The sequence below is a fragment of the Anser anser genome, assembly GCF_964211835.1.
Source record: "Anser anser genome assembly, chromosome: 3".
NCBI classification, from domain to species: Eukaryota; Metazoa; Chordata; class Aves; order Anseriformes; family Anatidae; genus Anser; species Anser anser.
In genome coordinates this window covers 95,218,943-95,234,794 of record NC_139722.1, presented here as the reverse complement: position 1 = coordinate 95,234,794, position 15,852 = coordinate 95,218,943, and the positions used below count along the sequence as shown (strand labels likewise).

General features: G+C 41.6%; 1 protein-coding gene across 1 annotated transcript in view; it reads right to left on the bottom strand.

The window, feature by feature from the left end:
* Window positions 1-15,359, bottom strand: part of LOC310896630 (uncharacterized protein) — a 108,572-nt gene extending 93,213 nt beyond the window's left edge. The window contains exons 1-2 of the mRNA XM_083829117.1: window positions 15,226-15,359; window positions 12,197-12,349 (exon numbers count right to left, since the gene is read on the bottom strand). The gene's annotated coding sequence lies outside the window, so the exon portion shown is untranslated. The remainder of the gene's footprint in view (window positions 1-12,196; window positions 12,350-15,225) is intronic.
* Between the last annotated feature and the right edge of the window lie 493 nt (window positions 15,360-15,852).

The window sequence follows — 15,852 nt, the reverse complement described above, 5'->3', positions numbered from 1 at the left end:
AACTGAGTCATACCACCACAGCCTCTTGGAAGTCCACGTCTTCCTCCCTCAGGTACACATAATGATACCTAACCTAAAAATACTTAAGTGGTCAGCCTAACCGCTTTAAAGACGGACCTGAAGAGCCTAGTAAGTAAATTTTCTATCATGAGGACCTGCAGATGTCAGCAGTGGTAAGTCCCATCCTCCATGCTATGCTACATCTCACAACAAAACCAACAGAACTGATGGAAATCTCTTTCTAGAATCTCTTTGGGAGGCCACATGGCAACCCCACATTATGTTATTTATCTGAAAACAAACTGGTTTTTATTGCAGAGAGAAATAATACAAAAATGAGTGCACGCTATAGAAAATTATCAGAAGATTGGTCTGAAAGAGAGAGAAAAGGACCATTTCTTGCACTATTTATTATTGAGCATGGAACACATTGTCAAATGATCCTGCAAACATCAGGACTGAAACAATCCAAAAGCAATTGCACAAAGCCATGTAAAGGGCTACTAACCTTGAGGATACCACCTCTGGCTCAGGAGTGCAACAGACTACTGACAACTGGGCAAAGACACTAAAACAGCATCACTCTAAGTCTGTCCCAATCTTTTAGCTCATTACTATCCACTGTCAGAGGCAGGACAACAGGACCTGTTTTTGTATTGGTATTATTAGGCACAGCTTTCCATGCAAAGCTCAGCTTTCCACCTTTCTTCATATGCCTCCTGTCTCTGTTGGGGCAGATACAGCTGTGACAACCCCAATTCAGATGTGCTGTCCCTGAGAAGGATTGCCAACAAGCAGCAGCAAAATGATGGCCACTGAATGCACTAGAGTTTGCAAGTCTCCACATTCAGCTCCTGCTCAACATCTCTGTTGGCCCCACACAGTCTGACTACTGAGAATTATTCTGCACCTTCCACTTTATGCACTGTTTCTCTCTCATTCTCTCTCTCATGTCACAGTCTTGCCTTTGACCAGACTCATCTGCTCCCCAGGGTGACAAAAGTAACACTTCAGCCTTACAGCAGTCTTCAGCACTTTTCAGTGTTGTTCTCTTTTTTCTTTTTTTTTTCCTTATGTTTAAAAACATCCTGCATTATGTCCATTGTTAGCTGGAGTGTTATTCACTGCTGTATGGAGCTTCCCATACTGCCATTACACACTTTCATAATTAAAGACTTCTGTGCCTGAGTCAACCAAAAACTACTGAAAATGACAAGTATTTCAAAACTACTGCCAGAAATAGTCACACTACTTTCAGACAATCTTACCTCTGGCAGGCACCTCTTGAATGCAGAAAGTAAAGCATGTTTGAAATCTCCATCTATCTTGCCTGCTCCTTAGTATTTGATAACACTGGTTTCAGCATTAACTCCATAATCAGTTGCAGTTATACTTTTCAGAGGCTCATAAACGGCCAGCCCTCTCTCCCTATGGCATTTGTGTATATACTACAATCTGCCTTATCCCTTGCAAAAATGTACTCGGCATTTACTTTCTCAATGACTCTTTCTTGCACGCTTACATTATGCATACTAACCCATGCATTTGTCTAAGAGGTTCCCACACTGGCCTTACAAACCAGGAAAAAATCTCATCATCAAGGAGGAGCTTGCCCCTGCTTGAGCAGAGAGTTGGACCCTCCGGAGGTCCATTCTGTGATTCTGTGAAGTTTTTTGGGGGCTTGTGGGGAATGACAGACAGATACACTAACAGGTCCGAGCCTCTATAACTCTGTGGGTACAATCTCATGCACAGATAGCACTTCAGTCATGACAGAAATGCAACCACTCATGGACAGAAAACAATGTTGTTTGGAAGGACCAAAGCGATACTACACCACAGTTCAAATGAAAAAAAAAAAAAAGTTTCCAGTTTTAGCAAGCTGGGAGATCTATTGGGCTAGAATCTGAGACTCTTCAACCCATCCAGTTCACCCTGCACTGACAAGACAGAAAAGCAAACCCCACCAAATCAAAAACCCTGAATCTGTTAAGCATGGCAGAAAACATTTGACAGTTATTATCCATATACTTTTTGATCAACAGCTACGGGTGGAATTACAGATATTATGGGTATGTGTTTATTAAGTTCATGTGAAAAACGAAAACCAGAACCCCTTATGTTCCTTCCACTTTGACATTCCATATATGCAAGAAATAAGAAGAGCCACATGAAAGGATGAAACGAAAGTCCTGTTCTGTTAGTCGAATGGATTCACCACAGGCCTCAGAGACCTTCAGGCTCCACTCTACCCAATTTAATATGTTTTCTGTGCTTAGCACTATTGATCCTCCTACCTCTGCACCTAAAAATTATGACAACTTTCCTTGCAGATGAACAATCAAATGTGCTCAGCTTTTGCTTCTTAAGATAAATCTTAGAAAACAGTTAATGGCTGAAAAAAAAAAAACAACAGTATTTTTTCTTTCTTTTTGTTTCATAACAAGTTAAATCACAGTCTAAAGGTAGCACATTCCTTATTTACCCTTATTTCACTCATGTCACATGAGTGACATGTTGGCATTTTCATTATCACTACACCATGAACCAAAGACACAAAGTTTTCAATATCCTGTAAATTATGAAACTTTGTTCTGCACTCAAACCATTTATCTAGTTGAGGAGCTGCTTCCTACAGCTGCTTTGCTTTGTATATAAGACAGAGATATCAGACCTTGCTAGTACTTGGAAAAGCAGCAGAAAAAAAGAAGACCAACTACTTTAGAAAAGCAACACTGGTTAATCAGTGAGTGTTTCTTCTTCTTCTGCATTGCTACTGAAGAAAGCAGTTATCTACAGACCAAATATGGAGAACCTGGATGATTCACAGTAAAACAATCAGTTATCCTTGGTCAGCCAGCCAACAGGACTCTGAAATTATTTTTTTTTCCCCCTTAAACTACCCTCAAAGGAAGATCTTATAAAATGGTGGGAACTCAGTAAGGCTTGTACATTTCTCTAACATCTCATGGTGCAAGACACCTACAGAGTTTTTAAAAATCACAAGTATTTGGACCTGCACAGGAAAAAAAAATACCATCAGCAATAATTCTGTCAGATTTTACCACGATGGTTGGTCCAATATTTCAATAGACTTCCAGAGTGCATTCCCTACCTTGCCTCTTGCAATGGGAGCATGAAAACCCAAATGGTTAAATGGTTTCTTTTATCTTATATCACCAAGGTACACAAATACCTCTTTTAAACAGTGCCCTGGGAACAGAACAAAATTAATCCGTTCCTTTGGGACACTTGATTCTTTAGACCTTCCTTTCAAGCAGTGTAGTTCTGGTATCTGCTCCTACAAGACACAGAAGGAAACAACCCAAACCAGAGGCAATGTTGCCAAGCATGTTTCCTCTAGCTTTGGGTGAATCCTTCTGGCAGGCTTTTATATGCTCTGGAAAATATATGCTGTTATAACTTTGCAGCTACTGTTGTCTGCAGCAGTCCTGCCTGAATCTGGTCCAGTGTAGTTCACCAAGAGTCAGTGTTACAGCAAGCACGCCTTAGCTGTTAGCTATTGTATCATCACATCATTTCCCAGCATAGTATCTTATCACTGATCATCTGGGGAAGCGGGACAGAGTTTTTTGTTAATTTGCCAAAAGGAGCCTCGTAGGGCAAGTTCCATCTGAAATACGTGCAGGAGAGAAAAGCTGTGTGGCCTTCCTTCTCATTTTTATTTTTACTGAAAAGTAAAGCAATCAGTGCTAGCTTTGCAAGAAGATCCTCAGGGTTATCCACAAAACCAGAGAACCCCAAGTAAGTAAATGCCTAAAATAAAACGAAAACCAGTAACAAATGTATTGTTTTCCCTTGCTTCTAACACAATACATCCCACTACGCCCCTAAAACCAATACTGAATGTATTTAATTGTGATCATGCTGAACACAAGATTACCAGAGCCAGAAAATGTCTTGGATATGAATCAACAATTGTTTTCCATTTTGAAAACTTCACAATGAACATGGCTGGAGACTTGGCTTCCACTCCCTGAATGAAAACCAACATCAGCTTTGGGTCCCCTGAGTCCCAAAACTGAAGTGACCCAGAGGCTGCAAAGGTCAGTGCAACCGAGCACCACCACTGAATTTACTATTTTTGCTATCATAATGCCCAAAGCCTTCAGTCCTGAGCCAGGGCCCCCACTGAATTAAGCAATATGCAGACAATTTTGAAAAAGCAGTCCCTGCACCAAAGACCTTACGGTACAAGTTTCAGCAGGCTCCATCAACTACATAAAACAAGCAAGGGGGGCTGGAAGGGGACCTGGTAACCCAAAAGCAAGCACATAGTGGCACAATGAGCATTAGTCATGGCTTACCACCAACTAATCTCAAAACAACATTTTCCAGTAACAGTTCTCACTTTTACCAACAAACGACATAACAGAGCTTTTTTTTTCTCTCTGGGCTCTCAGTACTGAACCACCTACAGACAGAAAATCCCTCTTCTTTTTCGCTAGCACTACACCATTTTTTCGCTAGCACTACACCATGCTGCATTTTGTGCACTGTGGAAAAAAAGAAAAAAAAAAAGGAAGGAAAAAAGAACAGCATCAGCAAAAAAAAGCAAACCATAGCAAGCCAATCAATTAGATGCAGGCTGGCCTTTCTTTTTACAGTGAAAGGGTATTTTTTTTTTCCCCCCTAAGAGTAAGAGACTCCAAAACTTGGTCTTATATGGAGGTGTCAATGAGGTCCTTTATGTAAAAGTTGCATTTAAGAGGGAAAACTCATGGTTCTCAAAAGCACATTGCTTTTTCCTCCTGCATGCTTTGTTCTGAGCCTGCTGCTAAATGTGTATTCACTAGACCAGCTTTTATTAATAAGACTTGTGGTACTCTGCATGGTAGCTCTGAGTCAGTGGGTGATCTTCTATGCAGTGTTTATTATTTTACTAAATCTGAAGGGCCCTAAGCTCACATGCTTATGCTCTCAAGTGTCCTGCTCAGTTGGAAAGGCAAACCACTGATGGTGGTACGAGGTGCAGCTTGGCTCCAGAGCTGGGGGCTGCGAATTCACCACGAACGCTTTCTTCTGGTGGGATGTGAGCTTGGGAACTGAGCTATGTCTGTCGGGGATTATTCCATGTTGCCAAGAGGCTCTACCACTACATGCTTCAGTCCATCACTTTTTATTTTCACCTTGTGCTGTGAACTGTAGAAAGGGGCTGCCCTTTAGCTCCAGCAGCACAGGGATAGGTTCAGACCCCTGGAGTCCTTGGATCCTGAAGGAGATTTCAAAAATGCAGAAGGGGAGGCTGGACTCACCTTGCAAAGTAGCTCTACCACCATGCACATGACCTTATATGCTATATTAAATTAGGAAGTGCTCCATTTCTCCCTAAGCTGAGCAATGCTAGGCGAGCCAAGCAAAGTAAGTGGATTCATGTGCTCTGAAAGCACACTGTCTAAGCAGATATGAATCCTTTTTCCACTCAGAATAAGGCATTATTTATGAGTTAACCATATATTCCCCTGTGATCACAGTGCAAGAAAAACAGTCATTCACTCCTTGACATGATACTATAGTTCTCCAAGCTTCCTCAATATAGGGGGTTCGGCCTAAATTCCCCATTTGTCCTGCCTTTACAATTCCCAGCAAATGAGTCCTAGAATGACAGAACACCATTTTATTGAACTAACTAGCTGCTTTTGGCTTTCTTCTTATTTCTCCCCTATAACACTGAGGCTTTTATCTTGGGGCTGTCTCCTCCTGGGCACGCCTCCAGCTAGCTTTAGTGCCTGCTGCACATTAGCACTGTCTACGCAATATCATCATTGCTTTAAAAACGTACCAAATGCAGGAAAACAATTTCTCTCTCTCTCTCTCGCTCTCTCCCCCCCTTTCCCTTCCCACCCCCCTCTTTTTAATAAGAATTTTTTCCATGTGGTTAGAGAAATAACATCTGGAATTACTGAAGGCTGCCAAAAAGAGAGAATGAAAACAATGAGTTGAGTCACACTTGAACCTGCCAACTTTATTTAATTTAGACCTTCTTGGGGCGGTTTGAAAAGAAAAAAAAAATATGGAAAATGTTTTAGTTTGCTTTTTATAATGCTTTTTTTTTTTTAATCTGCAGATGTAAGTTGCAGAGTCAGCCTAGACACAGCACCATAGCATAGGCATTCATCCTTGCAGCACACTGGTATTAAAATCCCTGTAATTCATCTGCACATATGCAGCATCATATCCAGGTATCACTTTCTGAGCGGAGTCCCACCGAGCTAATGAAATAGCTCCTAGGAGTAGGCATGGAGCTGCACTAGACCTTTTAATTCCATCTCACAACGCAGTGCAGAACAACATGGAAACATCCTAAACGCCCCTTTCTTTTCCTTACCAGTGAACAACACTGATGAGTAAGTGCTGAAGAAGTGCAGAACACCCTGGTAAAATTTAAGATTGCAAGCTGTAGCAATGCAATCCTCTTTCCTCAGTAAAAGATCAGCTCCTGCATGATTGCCCCGGCCCCAATCAAGGACACTACGCTTCTCTGCATAGTGTGGCAAAGGCCTGTAAGTGTTTCCATGTTCTGAATTTTTCATGTCTTTTTGCCTTCAACAGTTAAGTTATGCTAGGGCATGGCTGGTATGTCCACTGAAGCTGCCGATTACAATGCTATACAGATACACAGAGCAGGTTAACTTTTAATGAAACGGGGTACTCAGACAATAGGAACTATCAGCAAAATATTCCATGAAGAAGTCACAAATAGGAACAAAGCCAAGCAGTCTGAGCAGTTTTCCATGGGATTTATATGCAAACATATGTGCGTCAGGTGGAGGAAGAAAAGAGCAAAGCTGGAGGCTGCATGCTGTCTGCTGGAGCCTTGCACATGTGAGGGAAGACCAGCAAAGCATGGTAATCAATAGACAACAGAGCGGGAAGGATTTGTGGCAACACTTCGGGAAACATCTGACAGAGACCTCTGCAGAACAGGCTCAGCTAGAAAGAACGGCGAGCCAGGAAGCTTTCTCCTGCTGATGGATATGCAATATATTCAGGGATTTGTAGGTGCTGTTTGTAAACTGCCTGAACCCGAGATATATCCAACTACATCCTCCATCATTTCTCCTTAAAGAAACCACTCAAAAGGCTTTTAACTCTCTCAAAGTGCTAGGTCAAGCAGGGTTGCATGGTTTGTATCCCTAATAAATATGTGCAATTATGATCATTCTGTTACAGTATATCTGTATCATCTGACAATGGGGAAAAGGTGATGGAGAGTCAAAGCTGTATGACCACAGGAGATGCTACACCCTCCTCATAAGGGTCAGTGTAGTAGAAACTCCTTAACACTATTACAAGGGTACTTTTACAGGCATTTCAAAAGGCCCTTAGGAACAGCCATACTAGCATTCATCCTGACATCATCCCTTTCTGACATTACCTTACTACCATCGTTACCACTACTCTCGCAGGAGGAGTGCACGATGCCTGCAATAGCTTTCATAGCAGTGTCCCAGCGAGATAATTCCACCTTGGCTTTAGCAGCCCGTTACTGGCTCAGGCAGAAGGTGTCTGCTCTCCTCCCTTCACTTCACAAAAGTTGCTATTTCATCTGGCTGTGACAAACCGCCTTCCACACAGCTATCGTAGCTCCTTTTCCCCAGTGCCAAGCTCCTGGAAATTCTTATCGAGCTTGCCCACTTCATTGTTCCACGCTATCATGGGTTATCAGAGGAGTCACTTCACATTTAGCACACGCGGACTTTTTTTCTTTTCACTAAGTCACTTGGCAATGGTTCCAGCCGCTCTCCTTGCCTCAAAGGCTTTGAACAATCCTACCAAGATGGCTGGGCAGTGAGAGACGTATTAACGCGACTCCCTCATGTGGGCATACCTTAGTTCAAGGATAAGGCTCACTGTTTAGTTTAAAAGCCTTCATAAATAGTAAGCTAAAATAACCCCAGCTTAATACCAAAACAGGAGTGTCTACAAGATGCGGCTACACTGATTTAATTTTACTGTTTTAAATTCACTCCTTATCTTATACCAAGAGCTTTCCCATTTAGACAAAGTGTTGGCCTGCTAAATGGTAGTTAACCACCCACTATTTTGTACTTATTAACTTGCTGTCATTTTACAGAAAATGTTTAGGCAAACCATGAGAGAGATCAGAATTCTGATCCTCATATCAAAAAGAAAAGGGCTCCAGGCATTAGATTGTGAAATATGATTTCCCAGGATAGATTAAATTCTGGTTTAATGCTCTTTTTGATATCACAGAAAGTCAAACCTCACTTCATAAGGGGGCACTTCAACATGCTTTGCATTCAGCATGCTTTCCCTTGATAAAGACTCTGAGCTGCAGCAAACTTGGAATTTGATCAGAACCTCTGGAGCAGCCAGCGGGAGTGGAGGATAGCAAAATCCACACCACGAACCTCATCTCACAGGAGTTCCTTGCATAGTTTTTCAGCAAACACAAACAAGAGGAATGAGCCAAGGGGCTCGGCAGAAAGCATCACAGACTTGAATTGTGCTGCAGGACAAACAGACTGCAGATGCAGAGTCTGGCTCATGCAGCAATGCCAAGTACAGCACACCCCACGCTTGTATCCACATATTGACTATGTTTCTGCAAGAGTCGTGGCAGAATGACAGAGAGAAGCATGCATTTAGGACCATCTGTAACCAAGAAGGTACTGAGGCCTGATCTTCTTCACATGGTAACTGTCAGAGTCTAACTATAGAAGAACGGTTGAGAAACTTATGACCTAACCCAGGCTGCCATACAACTGCCATGCCTCAGAGCTTCTCACAGCTGTGCAGTTTCAGAGGGAAGTTCTCCTCTTTCCTCATGAGCTTGCATAATTCCTTCATACGTTCCCTTACCTTTTGCATACTTTAATAAGAACCAGTGAGTTGAAACATGAAAGCACCATTGTTTACAAGAAAACCTACCGTGATTGATGGCATTACGGGAAATCAGCAGGAGGCTGCAGAGTAGGAAAGTTTGGAATGAAATGGAAGGAGTACCCTGGAAATCTGGGGATGGACCATTTACCACAAGACACCACCTACCACTCCCAAGTTCTCTTCCTTCCCTGCTTGGGTACGCAATTCCTTGGCAGTAGAAGATCTCTGCAACTGACAGGTGATATCCTGGCTCCAGCAGAGTTGGTTTTGACCCTGCAACTTTAAAGTGAAGGTCCACCACTGCCTTTTAAATTTATTACTTCCATTGTACCACATTCTGGACCTACTCCCTTTTATTGGGAGTAGGTTGCCAAATGTGCAGGCTGACGCAGCCATGCGTAGCACATTATACCCCCTTGGGGCCACCCTCATCTGATTGCAATTGGTGAATAACATCATTTCCAAGCCCTGTGGGCAGCCAAGCAAAGGGCAAGACAGTAAAGAGCATTTAGCCATTCTCCAACTTGCCTCAAGTCCCACCATGCTCTTCGGTACACAATGCCACACTTCACATGTGCAGATTAGTGAGATGTTGCTGGCAAAACACAGTATGCTGCTGTCCTGCCAATATCTGCTATTCTTTTGTGGAAAACTTTACCATTAAGCAACTAGGTCTTGATCTAATGTGATGAGTGTGGCTGAATATTTTTTGTGCTACTTCCAGACAGTACACTCTCAGCAGACAAAAGTGAATTTTCAGGACAATCTTAATAGCGGATCATGACTCATACGGTAAAGGAAGGTTTCCATAGCAGAGCATATGAACAAATAATTGATAATGCCAGGGCATGGCTTGGCCAGAGGCAAGCAATAGTAATAGTTTACTGCACAGCACTCCAGAAGTTGTCCATGTGTCATTTGAAGCCACAAGCAGTGGCTTTGAGTAATTAATTAGCCAAAGATCCCTGCATCTCATAGATCAGTTTATATGCTGGTAAAAAAAAACTCTCACAGGCAATACAGATAAAAAGCAATAGTAAGTGATTAATTATAGTAGATTCATGTCAATTGTTATTTAATGAATTTCATTGTTTTATAACTGGTTAAGACTCTTCCATATTAATTCTTGCAAAATAAATTGCAAGCCAACTCCAACAGTTTTTTTTTCTCATTCCTTCACCCTCTCACACAGTAGGTGCTTTTAAAATTTTGATTACCTTTTATCACATTTGTTTAATTTGTTATAACTCATTTTGACGGATGTCTTGTTGATGTGTTATGCAATACTTCTTTAAAAAAATACAAAAAAGAAAAGACAAACACATGCAGTGTCAGAAAGTCACTTACATGCAGGCATTGTTCACTTGCTTCTTCCCATATTCCATGCTTCCCCATTGCCCTTCCCCAAGACAATTTACCCTCTCTAAGTAGGGGCAGGGGAGTGAGGGAAAGTAGGGGTAATATTTATGAATATCTGTCAGATTCACTATTCTCTGCAAGCCTATGTTTAGTCTGAAGAAATACATTAGACAGTTCAAAAATCTGTCTCCCTTTCTTCCTTTTAGCAGTCCCCACCATTGAAAAATGAGAGCATTTTCCAGGGAAAAATCATCATCACCAATTAGAAAAGGACTGCAGCCTTGTCAACTGGGCAAACTACTCTGATATTGTACTGATCTAGGAAATCACAACCTACATGAAGGTCTTTGTTAGTGGAGCTACAAAAGCAGCCCATGTTCCCATGTAAAGAAGAAGGGTAAACTATCTATAGCAATCATTCCTGGGTTTAAGAATCTTTTTTTTTTTTAGTCAATATATCTGCCCAGTCTTTCAATCCACAAACCACTTAGATCATGGAGAAAAAAAAATAATAATAAAAAAATCTTTATGCAACATTTGGTAGTGGGTAGCAATACTTACTATTTTGTTGATAAGTCTTCAATTTTAAAAAAAAGGAAAAAAAGAATGACTTTTTCTGTATAGACAGGTGTGGCTTTGGCATAATCCTACTATGTTCCTTTCTTAAATAATAATGCAATAGAATAGAGAGATCTAAAACTGATAGTACATCTTCATAATTTCCTTTAGCACAATGTACTGATATTTGAATATCTAACTCATTTCTTTCTGTGGTAAATAAGTGGATTTTATTATGGAATGCAATGCTTTTATATGGTAGGAGCTTAAAAAAAGTGGCTTATTTCATAAAATATCTGACATCACATTGCAATACATTCCAAAGACACTGGTGCTGAAGAAGATGAAATAGAGCTATAAAATGGAAAAACTTTAGGGAATGCAGAGCTCCAATCCACTGACATTTAATTTATTCATTTGAATAATTGATTTACTATACACATTGCCCAAACACACAAGCCATTAAGAAAAGTTAGAACTTAAATGTATCTTTGGGTTTATGACTACAGCAGAAGAGTTAGAGGAACAATATCACAATTTTTACTTTTACATGTTCTTGAGGGTATTTTTTTTCTTTTACGCACAATTACTCTGTTGAGCACGGTAGTTCTTACTCAGAAAATAAACATGAGGAAAAAATTAGGCCTCTTTAGAAATAAACAATGAATAGGCATACAATGCACTTGCTCTGTTTATACACGTCCTCCTGAGTGCATTAGTGAAGGACACCAAATTATAAGAGCACCTAAAAAAAAACAAAAAACTATTTAACAAAGAGTTAAGTGAGACATTGGAACAAACCACAAAGCTTTTAGTTCAGTTTTTGTGCACAATAGCTATTCAGAGACGGTAATAATGCAACGTGAGATAAAAAAAAGTTTGAAAAATATTCCTGCTTCTACCTAATTTCACGTAAAAACACTTTCAAAACAGCTTGCAGGTTTTACAAGCCACTGACATTATTGCTTGTCAAGACCTTCACACTAAAGAAGAGGTGTTCTGTCATGAGCTTGAGCATAAATCTCATTTTGGTTACCCTGCTTTAGTGATTTTTCTTGTCATTGCAGGAGTTTCTTAAAACCTTTCATGCAGACAATGGGGTGAGCCACCCAGCTTTCATTTGGGGGATGTGGGAGATTGTTTCGAAACAAATACATGTCTAGCCTTTGAGGTTTCAGCAAATAACTGAAAAACATGAGCAAAAGTGCACCCCCATGAACCTTAAATATAAAAAAAAAGGACTTTTTTTTCCCTCCTATTTAATTATTTGTGTGGGCTCGACAATACAAGGACATAGGGAGAAGAAATATGAGAAATATGAGTAATGTGAGAGAATTTTCCGTGTGTATAACACAGCTATAAAACAGAATCCTTCAAGCCCCATGAAGTGAAGCAAACTGAAGCTTACCTCACCCTCAGCCTGATGCTGCCTGGAGATATAACAGACAGCGGCATCCTACATCAGCCTGGCACTGCTTCATGATTAAGCAATCCGGCCTTTTTTCATTCTTTTGCCTAAATTCTTTTCACTCTCTCCAGCAGGCAGCCCAGCTACAAGACACTAAAACAAAAGAACACCGATTATGGTATTAATCCTCAGCAAATAGCCTCTAAAGCTACACATGACCTCACACTGAAGACATACTACAACCTGCAATAGTTTCTTCTCCATCAACCAGTACATCACTTCCGTTTACATGGAGGACAGAAGATGCCGTAATTTAAATAAATAAATAAATAAATAAATGGTTGGGGGGATCTCTTTGTATAAGGTCCTTTCTTGTTTTAGATAAACAGATAAACTTTTTAGATAAAAGTCTGTTGAATCTTGGACAATTATAGAGCTTTTCCCAAGATATTCAAAACGTTTCAGCAATTATCTGTATTTCACAGTTAGTGTTGTATAATTATTACTAACAGGTAACTCTGCATCACCAGGGGTGACAACATACAACAGTTTCTGCCTGTGAACTGTCAGATGTCTGACGTGCAGTGTCAGGAGCTGCTTTCATAACAAGAGAAATAAGAATTGCTGTCATTATTCACTGAAATTGAAGCTCGCAAACAACTTAAATGCATGCCAGTTTAAGATACGGATCAGATGTTCCTGGACCCCAGCTTCCTCCCATATCTAATGGGCAACACAGCCAGCCTGGCTGACAAGAATTTGGAAATGTTTTGTAAAACTGATGAAAAAAGTGTCCGTGAGGGTTGAAACAGATTAGCAAGGAACTTCTAGGTGATGAATGGAGCCTGTCCCTGCAAGCATTCCAAGTTATCTTCATCTTCATGCCCACTGGGAATTGACTCACAGGTGTTTTAGGAAGAAGCAGCTGCCTACTTTGTGACATTTCAGCTTTTGCCTCCAGGTTGAGAAGGGATAAGATACACAACAGAGAGGAGACAGTCTGCTAGAGATATCAAACTGCATTTGCTACATCCAAGGTAGAGCCCGTCTGGCAAGTGAGCAGGAAGGTTTCCACATTTCAAATTCAAAAGGAGGCAGGTCCTGTCCCATTGAAAAAGGGCTGAGAGTCTGAAAAGGCAAAAAGTATTTAAAGGAAATTAACGCCATTAGTTAACTTAGAGCTGCTGAAAGCTGCTTGACGTGGGCTGACATTTCTAGAGACTGACGTCCTCTGGTTGCAGAGCAGACAAAGCAGAGAGAGGCACGGCTGGAGCCCTGGAAGGGGCCAAGGGTCGGAACGTGCACTCTCCAAATTCCTGCCCTGCATCACGTCCCACCTGCCTCGCTCTGCACCAAGCTCCTCTGCCCTTCCTCCTGCAGTGGAGGCGCTCGAGGAAATTGCACACCAATTGATAACACTTATCTTCTCAGTGCAATTTGAATCAATGAATTTAAATTTACATGCAATTACAGCAATGGATCAAGAAATCAATGCAACGTAAACCCAACTTTAGAGGTTGTGTGGGTTTCTAATAAACAACAGTCTATCACCAGTAAAGTCGTAGCAGCATGTATGTAAGCAATATCACACTTTTGGTTGGAGTTTTCCTTTTTGTGAGCATAAAACAAACAAACAGACTCACAGAGTATTTGTTAGTTAGAAGATAAGACCCAAAGATAACAATCTCTGACGCTTTATCTCACCTTGCCCTGATTTTTGCCCCCAAACAAATTAATATAGTGTCACTCCCTCTTCTAAGAATCACTGATGATTTATAAAGCAAGAATTGTCATTATTCCTATCTGACACACAGCGAAACTGAGGTATGTGGAGGTTAACTGGGAAGAAAGAAAACCAGAAAATGAGTTTTTAAGACAGCGCAGAGCTATTGATACCCACACCCACAGTCTATTTACTGAATCCACACTTTGCTAGTTACATGGTTTTGCTGTTTTACTGTAACCTTTATCCTAGGAACGTTAGTTATCTGCAAGTCAATAACAACACAAATCTCAAATTTTTATGAAGCAGGAGACAAAATCCGTGCAAACATTTCCTCCTTGCTTTCTTTTTTTTACGTACAACTTCAAACTCCAAACTCACTTAAAGTCCAGAACCACAATAACACCCCCTGAGGAGCACACAAGTGGAGAAGAACAAGCCGAATGAGTGGCAGAGGGGCACGGCCCGGCTCAAAGAGTGACCGCATCCATTTATGAAGGCAGCTGAGGTCAGGGCAGGCTCCGTGCCGACGTCCAGAATTATTCCTGCTAGAAACAGAGGCTGCATCGCTTCACAGCGTGCAGACCTTGTTCTATCAGTGAAACTAGAGTAACTACATGACCACTGGGGATTAGCCTGACCCTGGGTCATAAAACTTGATCGCAGCAGATTAGCAAACGACCAGGCCAGTGCAGGATAGGAGGCCTTTTTTTCTTTCAAAAAGCGAGCATCACATATGAAACGCTAATTCTGTTTCAAGTCAGACGTAAAACACACACATGACAAAACAAATGTGTGCTTACAAATATTTTGTCATATTAGATTAAATTATAGTGCACAGACTAAACAGAGAAATCTGAAATCCAGGGCCTTGTGTTTGGGATAGCCTCGGAGCTTTTATACAAAGAGAGAGAGAAGTTTACACTTCGGCATTGCATGGCGCACAGTCATCTCATACCTGCCTCATAACACAAACACAGTTTGCTGTACAGCAGCGATGTATCTGCCAGTGCAAGAACACGCTGGTTAAACTGTCAAAATCCCACTCTTTCCTACCGATTTGCCTCCACCACCCTTCTGTGGTGTTCCTTGCCATTTCCTGATAAATGACAGCCCAGCCTCTCTTCCTCGAGGCTTAGTGTCGCATCCAACTACGCCTCCATCATTGTTCTCTCTATTTGTACTCTGGTTTTCTATTCCTTTCCTTTCTTTTTTTTTTTTTTTTTATTTTTTTGTCGCTCCCTGCACATCCTGTCCAGGCCCTGTCTAATAGGTAAAGCCGCCTCCCACTCCCATGTTCCAGTACCTCAGTCTCCTGCGAACACCACTCCTTTTGTGAAGCTCCCTTCTGCCAACCTCCTTACCAAAAACATTTCCACACCTTCCTACGTGCCTATCGTTACCCTGCGCACTGAGCTGCTCTGAGTCAAGTGGCAGCCTGCCGGGGCAGACAGCCGGCGAATGCAGAGGTAGCAGAGCGAGCTGTAAATTAATTAGGTCAGGGAGGGAGCCAGCTCAGCCTGGTGGCAGGCACAGGGTGCAAGGGGCGCTCGGGCACCAGGTTCAGATGGGTATGGCCGAGGAGCTCCTGGTGAAGGCTGAAAGGCAGCGGGGCTACCTCTGCCAGGCAGAAAGTACAGGACAATGCTGATGTTTGAGGCCAGCTTGATAGGCTTTTTAGGCTACAAGTTACATGGAAGGTGCTAGGCACCAGATGTAGGGTTCTGGCTCCAGAAAAAAAACCATAGGCTCTTACAAGGGACATAATAAATTTAAGAAAAGGATCGTGCAACATGCTTGCCAAGGCAGGAGTGCCTAGACTCCTAGAACCCACGAGCTCCTTCCCAGTTCGGTGTCTTTATTTTCCAGGAAATAAAGGGTGAGTGGTGAAGAAGCTTGTTGGACTGGTATAATTTTCACAAGGTGGAAGGAG